The sequence below is a fragment of the Chlorocebus sabaeus genome, chromosome 17 (genome assembly GCF_047675955.1).
Source record: "Chlorocebus sabaeus isolate Y175 chromosome 17, mChlSab1.0.hap1, whole genome shotgun sequence".
Classification (NCBI taxonomy): domain Eukaryota; kingdom Metazoa; phylum Chordata; class Mammalia; order Primates; family Cercopithecidae; genus Chlorocebus; species Chlorocebus sabaeus.
Genome location: NC_132920.1, coordinates 28,120,493 through 28,135,904, shown reverse-complemented (window position 1 = coordinate 28,135,904; position 15,412 = coordinate 28,120,493). Strand labels below are relative to the sequence as shown.

The 15,412-nt window shown below is 37.0% G+C and overlaps 1 protein-coding gene across 8 annotated transcripts in view; it reads left to right on the top strand.

The window, feature by feature from the left end:
* Positions 1-15,200, top strand: part of ZSCAN23 (zinc finger and SCAN domain containing 23) — a 32,231-nt gene extending 17,031 nt beyond the window's left edge. For 4 of the 8 annotated variants that reach the window (XM_007973345.3, XM_073005773.1, XM_007973346.3 and 1 more), the window contains one exon: positions 491-5,539. The gene's annotated coding sequence lies outside the window, so the exon portion shown is untranslated. Of the gene's footprint in view, positions 1-490; positions 5,540-6,881 lie in introns of those variants that run through there. The other 4 variants (XR_012089083.1, XR_012089084.1, XR_012089081.1 and 1 more) reach the window with 4 other exon arrangements.
* The last annotated feature ends 212 nt before the right edge of the window (positions 15,201-15,412 follow it).

The window sequence follows — 15,412 nt, the reverse complement described above, 5'->3', positions numbered from 1 at the left end:
AGAGGTTGCAGTGAGCCGAGATAGCACCACTGCATTCCAGCCTGGGCAATGAGAGAAAAATTCTGTCTAAAGCAAACAAACAAACTTTTGAAATCATCTAGCACAATCCTTGGCACAGAGAAGTTGACTTATACAGGTATTCGTCATTTTACTTGCACTTTGCTTTACTGCACTTCGCAGATACTGTGTTTTCTACAAATTGAAAGTTTGTGGCAACCGTTCATCAAGCAAGTCTGTCAACACCATTTTTCCAACATCATGTGCACACTTCGTGTTTCTGTGTCACATTTTGGTAATTGAGTATTTCAAAATTTAAAATTATTAATATATCTATTATGGTGATCTGTGATCAGTGATCTTTGATGTAATTTGCAATTGTTTTGGGGCACCACTAACCACACCCATTTAAGATGCCTAACTTAAAAGATAAATGTGGTGTGTGTTCTGACTCTTCCACCAACCAACCATTCCCCCATTTCTCTCTCCTCAGGCCTCCCTATTCCCTGAGACACAACAGTGTCAAGATGAAACCAGTTAATAACACTACAGTGGCATCTCAGTGTTCAAGTGAAAGGAAGAGTCTCACATCTCTCTCTTTAAATCAAAAGTTAGAAATGATTAAGCTTAGTGAGGAAGACATGTTGAAAGCTGAGATAGGTTGAAAGCTAGGCCTCTTGTACCAAACAGCCAGTTGTGAATGCAAAGGAAAAGTTCTTGAAGGAAGTTAAAGCCACTCCACTGAACACATGAGTGATAAGAAAGCAAAACAGCTTTATTGCTGATACGGAGCAAGTTTGAGTGATCTGGAAAGATCAAACCAGCCACACCATGCCGTTGAGCCACAGCGTAATCCACAGCAGGATCCTAACTCTCTTCAATTCTATGATGGCTGAGAGATGAAGAAGCTGCAGAAGAAAAGTTAGAAGCTAGCAGAGGTTGGTTCATGAGATTTAAGGAAAGAAGCTGTCTCCACAACATAACAGTGCAAAGTGAAGCAGCAAATGTTGATGTAGACACTGCAGGAAGTTATTCAGAAAACCTAGCTAAGATAGTGGATGAAGGTAGCTATACTAAAGAACAGACTTTTAATTAGATGAAATACTTTATATTGGAAGAATATACCATCTTGGACTTCCATAACTAGAGAGAAGTCAGTGCCTGGCTTCAAAGGACAGTCTGACTTTCTTGATAGGAGCTAATGGAGTTGGTGACTTGAAGTTGAAGCCAATGCTCATTTACTAAGCTGAAAATCTTAGAGTCCTTAAGGATCATGCTGGCTGGGCATGCTGTAATCCTAGCACATTAGGAGACCAAGTCAGGAGGATTGCTGAGCCCAGGAGTTTGAGACCAGCCTGGGCAACATGGAAAAACCCTGTCTCTACAAAAAAACAAAAACAAAAACAAAAACAAAAATTAGCTAGGTGTGGTGGCACACACCTTTGCTCCCACCTACTAGGGAAGCTAAAGTGGGTGGATTGCTTGAGCCTGGGAGGCAGAGGTTGCAGTGAGCCACGATTGCACCACTGCACTCCAGCCTGGGTAATAGAGAAAGAACCTGTCCCAAACAAACAAAAAGAATCATGCTAAATCTACTCTGCCTGTGCTCTAAAAATGGAATAACAAAGCCTGGATGATAGCACATTTATTTACAGCATGGTTTACTGAATATTTTAAGTCCACTGTTGAGACCTACTGCTCAAAAAATAAAAAAAGATTCCTTTCAAAATATTACTGCTCATTGACAATGCACCAAGTTACTGAAGAGCTCTGAGGGAGATGTGCAAAAAGGTTAATATTGTTTTCATGCCTAACACAGCTAACCATTCCACAGCCCACAGATCAAGGAGTAATTGCAACTTTCAAGTCTTATTATTTAAGAAATACATTTTGTAAGGGTATAGCTACCATAGACAGTGATTCCTTTGATGGATCTGGGCAAAGTGAATTGAAAGCCTTCTGGAGAGGATTCACATTCTAGATGCTATTAAGAACATTTGTGATTCACGGGAGGAGATCAAAATATCAACGTGAACAGGAGTTTGGAAGAAGTTGATTCCCATCCTCATGGATGACTTTAACAGGTTCAAGACTTCAGTGGAGGAAATAACTGTAGATATAGAGGAAATAGCAAGAGAACTAGAAGTGTAGTTCTCTTGTCTCGTCTTCTCGGAAGATGTGACAGAATTGCTGCATTCTTATGATAAAATTTGAATGGATGAGAAGTTACTTCTTATGGATGAGTAAAGAAAGTGGTTTCTTGAGATTAAATCTACTCCTGGGGAAGATGCTGTGAAATTGTTGAAATAATAGCAAAGAATTTAGAATGTCACATAAACTTAATTGATAAAGCAGTGGCAGAGTTTGAGAGGATTGACTCTAATTTTGAGAGTTCTGTGGGTAAAATGCTATTAAACAGCATTGCATATCACAGAGAAATAGTTCATGAAAGGAAGAATCAATTGATGCAGCAAACCTCAGTGTCTCATGTTTTAAGAAATTGCCACATCCACCCAAGCTTTCAGCAGTTATCACCCTGATCAGCCATGAGTCAGCAGACATCGAGGCAAGACCCTGCAGCCTCAAAAAGATTATGACTCACTGAAGAGTTCTGCATTTTTTAGCAATAAAGTATCTTTTAATTAAGGTATGTGCATTTTTTAGACATGCTACTACACACTTAATAGACTGTCATGTAGTGTAAACATAACTTATATGCACTGGAAAGGCAAAAAAATTGTATAACTCACTTTATTGCAATATTTGCTTTTTTGCAGTGGTCTAGAACCAAATCTGCAATATGTCCAATGTATGCCTGTAAATGTTAATTGACCCATCTGACATGCAATATAAGCATGCCAAGTTGTGTGCATCACTTTTTGCACCTATTGTTTTTGTTAATCATCTGAATATTTCACTGAATTTTCTAGATCTGAAAGCTAATAGTGTCTTATTCTTTACTCTAGAAGTAATTGAAATGTCTTTTAGTTACTTTTATGTCATTTTTTGCTTATTTATCTTTCACATAAATTTTTTTTTTTTTGCCTTCAAATCATGGCCTTGATATAGCCATTCACCTCTGAGGTAAATATGTTCCAGTTTGGAGTTGATCTTCTTTAACAATGATGTGTTATGCCTTAGCATCATCCTGAAGCATATGTACTGCTGCACTGAGCCAGTCTTCTGAGCTGTTTCACCCAGGAATGCATTCAGACCAACTGCAGAAGAACCAAAGAAGTATCATATGGTTAAAGAATCTAGCCCACACAGAAAGGGAGCTTCTGGTCAGGAGTTCTTCAGAGAGGGTAGTATGGGTATTTGCTTGGGCCTCAAGGGTCCAGCTACAGGTTCTTTGCCGTCAGTGGTGGAGACCAGTGATACACAGCAAGGAGCACATCTTGGAACTACGGATCCTGACCATCCTGCCGAAGAATTCCAAGCCTGGGTATAGGAGCATCCCAGAGTATAGTGAAGAAGCTGTCTGTACTAAACTTGGAGAGGAAGCCGAATGATCTGGGAGGAAAGGTAAAATGAAGAAATGTCTTATCAGATAGCAGGTATTATCTCCAGAGAGAGATAAGAGAGTTGAGATCACTTCTCTAGGGTAGTTAGAGAACATGGCTAACATGTTATTGGCCAGAGTTATTTATTTTTTTTCTACTATGTTGAGTTTTTTTTTTTTTTAACTTGTAGGCCCTGTGTATTTTTCCCTCTTTGTCTGTTTGTCCCTGCCCTTGCAGATAAAGGAAAACCGCTTTCTGCCCTCCCATTGTGTGTTCCACAGTAATAATGGGATTTTAAGCTCTAACTTTCAGCAAATGTCAACCTCATTAAACTCTGTCTTATTGTCCCCAGTTCCCCACCCTCCTACAGGCAACAAATAGTGTCCCAAGGCAAATACTGTATCTGGCAGCTTCATAGGACTCACCTGGAGTCTAGCTCCAGCCAGTAAAGGGTCAACTCAGCTCTGAATCTTGGGAGTTTCACACTATTAAGGAGAACATTGAGGAGGAGACAGCAAAGAAGAAGTTAGGAAATGTTGGTGTCTTTTTGTATTTCTCCAAATGAACCTCGTCATTAAAATCTCTGCCTACCTTTCATTTAATCTCTATTGCCTATTCCACTTTTAACCTGTTCCTCTAAGCATACCACTTTAACCTGGATTATGATTCTTTTCTTTCTTCACTTCTTTGCCTTAAAATTGTTTTTTGTTTTTTGTTTTTAAATCCTGCTACTCTCATGTTACCTTGTATGGTTCAGTTTCTCCCTTCTAATACTGCCAACTTCCTTAACCCAGACCTCTTAGCCCAAAGACAGGAGAATGTTTTTCTATATTGAAGCCAATAGAAAACTATTAAAAGGCTACATGCAATAAATAAATTTTTAAATGTACATTTTTTAAATGAGCGTAGGAAACATAAAACTTTAGTAGGTGCATGCTTACTGGGAAAGCACGCATACATGCTAAGATGTCATTATACTGAAAGTATTGTTTACCACTTGTTTTTTAGTTTAATATTACATTACGGATATCTTTTCAAGTTACATATAATACCTATATGTAGCTGACATACATTTCACTGCAAGGGTATTGAATTATTTTGTAACTGGCCTTAGAGGGTTTTCACATGGCTTCTTTTTCCTTTTTTTTTTTTTTTTTAATACTACCAACTAAAAGCCATGAACTCTTTTCTTTTTCTTTTTTTCTTCACTCTGTACTATGAAAAAAGTTTAAGCATATATAAAAGTAGAATTGTACTACTTTTAATAAATCCCCATGAACCTGTCACCCAGCTTCACCATTATCAGATTATGGCCCATCTTGTTTCACTTATAACTCTACTTATATCCCATGCTTTTTTATACATATAATTTTAAAGCATATCTGAGATATCATAGTCTTTCAAATGTAAATATTTCAATATTTGCTGTAAAAGATATGAATTTTTAAAATGTAAACATAATACTATTTTCATACCTAAACAATTAACAGTAATTCCTTAATATCAATTTTCTAGTTTTCTCAAAGATGTCATAAACTTTTTTTTGTTCATTTTGTTTTTTAACTTATCTGAATCAAGATCCAAGGAAGAAAACACATTGTGATGGGTTGATGTGTCTCCTAAGTTTATTTTAATATATGGGTACCCTCTCCTGTTTTCTCTTCTGTTACAACTCACTTGTTAAAGAAAATGAAGTTGTTTGTCCTGTAGAGTTGCACACAGCATGGGTTTTGCTGTCTGCATCATGTGCTGTAGTCTACGATGTTCTGTTGTCCTCTGTATTTTCTGTAAATTGTAGTAATGTACAGGCTTGATTAAAATCAAGTTTTAAGTTTTTTTGACCAGGTAAATTTAATGATTTTGGCAAGATGGTGTGTTCTATTTGAAGCCTATATTTTCTGTTTGTCTCTTTTTCTTTGGTGTTAGCAGCTATTGATCCTCAATACCTATAGCCAATAATCCATTAGGGGTCCCAAAATGGTGACATTCTAATTGTATCCTCCTTTCTTCATTTAATAAAGCTGGAATAGTTATATAAAAAGACATTTCCCCTGGTTTTCTGTTTAGTTATCCAATGGTTTGTTTAGGAAAGGCAAGATAATTGGTTAAGTCACTCCCCAGTACCTTGCTTTTTAAATCAGTTTTCAAAACAATGAATTAGTTTGTAATCATCCTTTAAAACAGTGGCCAGTTGTTAGTAATAGTATCATTAGGAACTTGTGGATTGAAGCATTATTTGATGTTTTTCAATCCATAATACTATCCTTCCTAAAGCTCATTTATCTCCTCTTTGAGCAGTAGAAGCCTTTTCAGTTTGGCATGTGAATCCTTATGAACCTAGTCATCTTTGATAGTTTTCTTGCTGACCTGTGTGATAAGATGTACCAGGCCCATCTTATAGTTTTCCTTACATAGTCCTAGAATTAATACTTTTTCCAAGGACCCCTGATTCTGCCTAACGGGAAATGGTATTTCAAAACCAAAAATAGGGCATTAGGAGTGCTTATGGCTTAGTCAATTGGTCCTAGGCCTTTACAGTACTCAGAGTTAGGAAAAAATTTAAAAGAAAGTGTGTATCATGAGTTCACATTGATAGTTCTAGTTCACATGTACTACTTCGGGTCTTAATCTCTTATCTTCATCTGTATCTCCTTTTAGAGGATTCTGAAAGGCACCAGGAATGATAGAACATCAAATAATTACTCATTTGCTGTCCCACAATATATACACAATAGCCTCATCATAAAAAAACCACAGCATTACCCACAAATATGATTACTGTAAATAGCTTAATGGTGGCGTGTGTGTGTGTATACATGTTTTCTATTCTTTTTGTCCTTAAGATATATATCACTTGGGCTATACAAAAAAAAATTACTGCTTTAAGGACGTATGAAATAATTACTCTTTTATGTGGTTATGCCACCAGTGGATATAAATGTAAGTTCAGTTTGTTGAATTTTTTTCAATGTTCAGAGAGTGGTTTTTAAAATTATTTAAAACATAAAGTTTTAGATGTTAAATCTACAAAGTAAGATATTTTCGAGGTTCTATTCTTGTTTTCTTCTTCCTATTGCCTCCCTTACCCATCAGTAACCTTTCTGTACTCCTTTTATGAATTATCTTTTCATTACTTGTTGTTTTAATACAAGCATATGTATGTATACACACAAATACACACACAGCCCTTCCTTTTTAAATGACAGCACATTATAATTTAAGTAATAAACTCTACATATCTGTTTTATGGGAAACATTTTCTTCTGTTTTCTCTTTCTTCTGGCATGTAGTTCTAAAAAGTGCTTATTTCGTGAGCAAGTGATTGAGTAAAGTATATGTGAATGAGTGAATTATGCTGACATTTTCAGTCTCTTCTTTCAGATGATTTGACCAAAATGGAGAATAAGAGTGTTCTTCCCAAGCAGAAGAAATGAAGAAATAACATGCCAACAGGAAAACACTGTCAGATTTGATGGCAGTATTCCTGAGAACTTTGTGTAGATGTCCAAATGTATGAGGAAAGACTAGGAAAATATCCAGAAAATACCACAGCGATGAATGTGGAGTAATTTTTGCTCAGAACTCTGTCCTAATTCAGCATCAGAAATTCACACTGGTGAGGATTCCTATGAATGTAACAAGTATGGGAAAGCCTTTACTCAGGAGTGTAGGCTTCATGCAAATAAGATAATTCACACTGGAGTTAGATATATAAATGAGAAAAATATGGGAAAGCTTTCAGTGCGAACACTAGACTCATTAATCGTAAGAAAATCCATACTGGAGAGAGACCCTATAATAAATGTGATAAGTGAAACAAAGCCTTTGGCCAGTGGTCAGTCCTCAACAAGCACCAGAGGCTTCACACCAGAGAGATTTGTTACTACCAGTGTAACAAGTGTGGTAAGGTTCATAGAATTCAGCTTTTTCATCATATCAGAATCCATATTGGAGAGAAACCCTTTCAGTGTAATCAGTATAGTAAAATTTCTCTTTAACATCATTCCTTATTCAACACCAGAGAATCCATTCAAAAGAGAACTTAGGAAGTTGATAAATATGGATGGAAAAGGCTTCGCATAATAGTTCCTCACCTGACATTGAGATTTTGTGAGTGTCCAGCATCTGAAATTGGCAAGGCAGAATTTCTTCCCACCAGACCTTGAACTTGGTTTGGATGAGAATTGGCCCTTCAAAATGGTCCCCACCAAAATCCTGTCATTTAACAGAACAAGCCATTTACTTTTTCCCCTAACCGCTAATCAAATAAAACACTTTTGTGATTCAAAGAGTGGCCTGTGGACTACCAGTTCAGTTTTGATGTTTTATTAGTTTTTCCAAAATACAGTCCTCACAAAAGTTTAGACTGTTGTTTAATAATACTTTTTAGTGAAAACTTAAGTTGTACATAAAATACAAATAAGAATATTAGATCATTAATGTATTTTAAATGTAGCTGCAGTGATGATAATTTGTCAAGTCAAACATGTTTAGCATCCTTTTAGGGACAGCACAGTGAATTCTTGGGCCTTCCATTCCTACCTAAGTTCTGATGTATAACATGTAGCTCCCAGCCAAGACTCCAAACAAGAAAGATGCTTTTTTTTTCCTCTCTCTCTCTTAGAGACAGGATCTTGTTCTGTCACCCAGGCTACAGTGCAGTGGTACAATCATACAGCTCACTGTAACCTCGGACTCCTGAGCTCAAGCAGTTCTCCTGCCTCAGCCTCTTGAATAGGTAGGACTACAAGTGTATGCCAACATGCCCAGGTAATTTAAAAACATTTTGTAGATGGAGATGCACTGTATTGCCCAGGCTGGTCTTGAACTCCTGGCCTCAAGCAATCCTCTCATCTCAGCCTCCCAAAGCGCTGGTATTATAGGTATTAGTCACTGCACCTAGCTGCATCTTTTTTTTTTTTAATTGAGGTGTGTTAATTTTAATTTCATTAGGAAAACATTGGAGATACCCAAGCTGGTCTTCAGAGGAAGAGAATAAGCAAACTCAGATTTTGCTTATGGGCCAGGCAGGTAAATGAGTGAATTAGTCCTAGAGTCAAAAAAAAGTGAAAACAAAACAAGTTTTATTAATTTATTATTATTATTATTAATACATTTCAGGAAAATTGCCAAAATCCTCTTTATTGATTTTGAGTTCTACTGCAGGAGAAAGATGATCAAGTTAATTGTTCATTTTGGCTACCATAAATATAATGATCTTTTTATACTTTTGAGTATAGTGTAGAAAAGCTTACTAAGTTTTACTGCTGAATCATTTAAATAATCAACGAATAATTTTTGAAGCATCATTAATTTTAATGCCAGTCATTAAGTTATGACGTATGTATCCAGATGTGGTGGCTCATGCCTGTAATCCCAGCTTCTTCAAAGGCTGAGGTGGGAGGGTCGCTTAAGTACAGGAGTTACAGGCTGCAGTGAGCTACATTTGTGCTGCTGCACTCCAGCCTGGGTGACAGAGTAAGATCCTGTATCTAAAAATAAATAAATAAATAGGCTGGGCCGCGGTGGCTCACGCCTGTAATCCCAGCACTTTGGAAGGCCAAGGTGGTCGGATCACGAGGTCAGAAGATTGAGACCATTCTGGCTAACACGGTGAAACCCCATCTCTACTAAAAATACAAAAAATTAGCCGGGCGTGGTGGCAGGCACCTGTAGTCCCAGCTACTCAGGAGGCTGAGGCAGGAGAATGGCATGAACCCGGGAAGCAGAGCTTGCAGTGAGCAGAGATCATGCCACTGCACTCTAGCCTGAGCGACAAAGCGAAAAATAAATAAACAAATTATGGATATCCCATTCTCCATTATGTGCTTATTTTACATTGCATGCAGTATCAAAACATCTCATGTACCTTATAGATATATATACCTACAGTGTGCCCACAAAAAATTAAAAATTAAAAAATTAAAAATAAATAACTTATGTAATCATACAGTGTTTCACAACTTGAAGTCAACTCTAGCACAAGGGATCCTTCAAACAAACAGGTTTTTTAAATTAACATTAAGAAAATGTTATCTTCTTAGGTATGAGGACCTTAATAGGAATCGTGATGTAAGTAAAAATGTATTAGCTATGAGACTAATTTTCCTTTAACAAACCTAACCAAAGATTGTATTCTAATTAAAGGAAGACCTCTTTTAAAGGGAAACTCATATTTTTAATGTTAGCTATTTTTCCTAAGAGGGCAAGGCCTAGCTAAAGGGACTGCTCCTCAGATCCAGTGGATAATTATGTAGGAACACATGCCCAGTGTTGCCATGTTTTCCAAATTTGACTTTTATATATACTCTTTCTACTTTTAGTCTTCGCAGCTTTTGAAAAAATACTTTAGACCAACAGTGTGCCTACAAGCTATTAGTTTTTCAACTCTGCTTATAAAAATGTATATTTTATCCAAAAAGCTGCTGTAATTGTTAACAGTGATATTGGGAATGTAGAGATGAGAGCCATGATACTTTTTATGCTCCTGGGCTTTTAGTACCTTTGGGGCCTAGAGATTACCAACTGCTGACACATATTGCTCAACAGAGTGGCTAGAACACTTGCTTACCACTTTCCGCTTCAATGTCTCCTTCCAACAGATATCTGCCAGCTCTTAGGTAGCTACTTTCCCTTTACTGTAAGAATGAAGACGTTGGTTGCCCTGGTATAAGAACCACCTTCATGAAGCACTAAGCTTCTCATACTCCGCCTTTTAAGTCCTATAAGAATATAAGCCTGAGGCTATAATTGCACCTAAAAATTTCTTTTTCTCTTAGCTGAGGTCAACAGAGGCCAGTGAAATGTTTGAAATGCCACTAGGAAAAGGACATAATAAAGGTTAACAAGATTTGTCATTAATCTGCACCACACTGATTGCTTTCTATGTATTTCACATAACCTACAGTGAATCTGTGAGATCAGTGCTATCCTCATTCCCATTTTGTACATAAGAAAACTTAAGACAGGTTTTGAACAACTGCACAGCAAGTAACAAAGTTGCTATTCAAACCAAAACAGTGTGACTTCAAAACTGGCACTCTTGTTTCTAATTCTATAACCCACTTTGTGGAAGAGGCAAGTAATTTATCTAATATGTGCCAGAATTCAAAGTGTGGCCAATTACGTTTTTAAATTTTTTGAACTTGAACAATGTAATATTTCACAAATGTATATTTAATTTTTTCAGAAAAAGCATTTTTAGCACCCATTATATGCTAGGTGCTGGAAAAGTGGTCTGTTTCCATAAAACACCATAAATTTAGAGTTTATAATCTAGTAATCATTTATACATACATAAATTTGTATTTGAATATTTGGTTTTGGAGTGAATTTTTCCCCTCCTTGCATTCAGCTATATATGAAGCTTTAAAGGACCACTTTTAACTATTCAAAATTGCCAATTCCTTGGATTCTCAAGAGTATAGAAGCTTGATTGACAGCACAATCTTCAGTTTCTATACTGACCTTGGAAATCTGGATAACTTACTGTGATAGGACGAATAATGGTCCCTCAAAGATATCCTCATCCTATCCCTGGAACCTATGAATATGTTACCTTATATGGTGAAAAGGATTTGGCAGATGTGATTAAGTTAAGGATCTTGAGATGGGAGGATTATTCTGGATTATCTGGGTGGGCTCTGTGTAATCACAAGGTCCTTGTAAGATAGAGGCAGGAGGATGAGTATCTGAAGATGTAACAGCAGAAGCAGAGGTCAGAGGGATTCATTGCTGGAAGGGGCCATGAGCCAAGGAGTGCAGGCAGCCTCTAAAAGCTGGAAAAATAAAGAAAATGGACTTTCTCTTAGAGCCTCCAGAAAGGACCATAGCCCTACTGGCATTTTGACATCTTTAAGCCCCGTAAGACCCATTTTTGACTCCTGACTATAGAACTATAAGATACTTGTTTTGCATTGAGCAACTAAGTTTGTAGTAATTTTTTATATTAGCAATAAAAAAAACTAATACACACATCATTAGTATTCTTATTTTATTTTATTTTGAGATACGGTCTTGCTCTGTCACTCAGGCTGGAGTGCAGTGGCATGATCGTGGCTCACTGCAGCCTTGACCTCCATGGCTCAAGTGATCCTCCTACCTCAGCCTCCCAAGTAGCTGGGACTATAGGTGTGCACTACTAGGCTGGGCTAATTTTTTAAGTTTTTTTTGTAGACACAGGGGTCTTACTGTGTTGCCTAGGCTGATCTCAAACTCCTGCCTCAAATGATCCACCCATTTTGGCTTCCCAAAGTGCTGGGATTACAGGCATGAGCCACTGCACCTGGCCTTAATATTCTTTATCATGAATATAATCTGTATTCTTATGTGAATGCAAAATAATAAATGGGAAGCTCTGGAGAAATAATTTGTCTTTTATCTTTGATACTCAAAATCACTTAGTAAGAAATTTTCCTGAATGATCATCAGTATAAATTCCTCCAGAGGCATTTGTTTATTCCTCAGTCTAGTTTTGACATGAAACCAGAAGAAAGTAAATAATACACAGCTATAAAGAAGTGAAGCTGGTTTGACTCCAGAGTCTGCATTCTTTACCATTATATTACCTCACACTTCTAACAGCCTTGAAGAAACATTTTTACATATATTACCTTTTGATTTCATATAGTCACCCTATGAAGTTGTCAGGACCAATGTTCCCATTTTGCTGATAGGAAGTTGAGACAGTTAAAAACAAAATAATGTACATACATACCCAACGCTAGGAAACAAATTAATAAATACTAGACCTCTGTTTCCCAGTCCATTGTTCTTTCCACTAGATGTCCATGGACTTCAATATCAGAAGCCCCCAGATTAAGATGACCTGGCTCCTATGTAAACTTTCTCTTAAAGCAATTGTTTTCCCTTTCAGGAGTTGCACAGGGAAGAAAATTATCTCTTATAAGCCCTCAGAAGTGCTTCCTTCTTAAGGTTTTAGCCTTCAACTCTCAGAAAAATTGTTACATTTTCAGCAATTGTTCCAAGTGTCATGAATTCACAACTGAACGTAGAGTTTCTAAAAACTACCTAGCCTACCTACTAGTTATCTGTGTAGGAAAACAACTTACTTGGATGCTATCTTTAATCATAAGCATGAACAAGATAATTGTTTACTATCTTTCATCAATAGATTTAGACCCTTTTTACTCAAAGTAGTCAGAAGATCAGCAGCCCTGCCATCACCCCAGACCAACTGAATCAGAATCTGCATTTTAACAAGATCCCCAGTTGATTGTTATATACCTTAAACCTTGGAAAACACTGCTCTGCCCTATTTTCCAGATTTCCCTATGAAAAACCTCACAAGTATACTGTTCTTAATTGCTAAAAGTATGTGAACTATTGAACAAAACCTCTTGAGTTGGTTAAAGAACAAATAAATTGTTCTATTTCATGAAACTTTTTTTTGAGGCACAGGGGGAAAAAGTTTTATCAAGTTAGTTCCCAATTACAAACATGCCTAGCACTAAAACTTATTGTGAACAATTTGGAATTTACATCTTTATCATTTTTTTAAAGCTTATAAAATATTTTCAGATGTTCTCCATTAATCATTACAACTCTCTGAACTAGTTATTGTTTGTTTTCTACAGATGAAGAGTCTAAGAAAGGTAAAGATTTGTTTAATGTTAGAAAGTAATAAGCCAACGTGAGAACTGGTTTAAGTTCAGTGGATTGCAGGTTAGTGTTCAGCAGTCCAGATCAAACAATTCAGCAGCGTCTATAAATTCCTAGAACAGAGGCTGTGAGCAACTGAAGACATGTAAAAAAAAGTTGAGTGCCTATTGTATGCACAATACTATGCAAAATGCAATAGTATCTTGCTAAATTTTGAAAACAATGTGAATTGGGTGTTTCAAAGCCATGAAGGAGGGGTACCAAATAATTTGGTTGCTCTTGCCATTTAAAGTGGATTTTTCCTCCCAGAATCATGAGAGTGTATACATTTTATCTACTGAGTGAACACTGATAGGTAGCACAGGAAGTTGAACTTACGTTTTATTTAATCAGTTGCTAACTAGAATAAAGTGATTGATTTATGATTAAATTGACTAATTTTATATTTGAGTATTATATTTCTGTATCTCACAAGTTGTTTTATCAGTTGTGCATTTCAACGTTCTTGTAGATTGATGAAAACGTTCTGCCTTCTAGAGTAATTCTCCAAACTACCACTTTTCCTGTTACTTCCACACCTAATTAGGGACTACTCATTTGAGTTAAATAAAAATGATTTGAACATCTATGTGTAGTACAATGTGAGCTGCTACAGGATTGCAAAGATAAACATGGTGTGATGCCTGCCTTTCAGGAAATCTAAGTTATAGTATATGAGAGTCAATATTAATAATTACATTTGCTTTGAAAGTCCTTTCAATTATAATATTAACTAATCTGGTCTGCCATGACAGTGCATTGGTAGTTATATCTCCTAGCCTAGGAGTAGGTCTCATGGATCACGAGGTCAGGAGTTCGAGACCAGCCTGGCCAACATGGTGAAACCCCGTTTCTACTAAAACTACAAAAATTAGCCAGGCATGGTGGCAGGCGCCTGTAATCCCAGCTACTCAGGAGGCTGACACAGGAGAATAGCTTGAACCTGGGAGGCAGAGGTTGTGATGAGCTGAGATTATGCCACTACACTCTAGTGGGGGTGACAACAGCAAGACTCCATGTCAAAAAAATTTTAAAAATAAACATAAAAATAAAAAGTTATCTACCTGCTTAAAAATACAAAATCCCATACTCTTTGGAAGAACATAACAGAATCCAGAAAGCCTATAACATATTCCCTTTTCCAGGGCTGCATCCAAAATTAGTGTATTAAAATTAGTAAATTGTGGTTAATTTTCAAGAGAAAATGGAAACCACCCATATGATGACCACGTTGTAACATGTGAAGTGTAAAAATCCGCATGGAAACTTATGTTTCTGAAATCCGTAGGTGACAAATATATTGAGCATATATTGGATGCCATCATCTCATTATTAATCCCTTTTAGATTAGGGAATCCCTTTCCTCAAGGAATACACATTCTAGGGAGAGAGAACTGACAAACACAGAAGTATTGATAATTTTAGGAACTGATAAATGCTATAAAGAAAATAAAATAGGATGTTGTCATGGTGACTGGAGTGTGATTAAAGACTACTTTATGGTAATCTGGAAAGGCCTCTATTACAAGCTTAATAATTGACTATATACTGTTTTTAAACCTCACAAATTTATTTTTTTAATGTTCCTAGACAATGATAAGCAAGTTTATTTTTTAAACTACACTTTAAGCATATTAAAGGCCTATAAAAGGCCTTTAAAAATCAACACAATCATTGACTTTCAAACTGTTCTCCAGAACCTTAGGTGGCTCCTTTTATAGGCCTTTAAAAATCAACACGTGGCTCAAGCCTGTAATTCCAGCACTTTGGGAGCCCGAGACGGGCGGATCACGAGGTCAGGAGATCGAGACCATCCTGGCTAACATGGTGAAACCCCGTCTCTACTAAAAAATACAAAAAACTAGCCAGGTGAGGTGGCGGGCATCTGTAGTCCCAGCTACTTGGGAAGCTGAGGCAGGAGAATGGCGTAAACCCTGGAGGCAGAGCTTGCAGTGAGCTGAGATCCGGCCACTGCACTCCAGCCTGGGCGACAGAGCGAGACTCCGTCTCAAAAAAAAAAAAAAAAAAAAATCAACACAATCATTGACTTTCAAACTGTTCTCCAGAACCTTAGGTGGCTCGTCAGATGTTACTTGGCAGTCAGCTATGGGCAGGATCAAGTCAGTCAAGAAGGGTTCTGGCATCCAGTCCCCTTTGCTTCACCTGAGAAAAGGTTCTGCCTTTTTTTGGGGGGGGGGGGGGAGGGGAAATTTATTCAAATTCCTAAAAAAATTCCTAAAAACGGTTTTTGC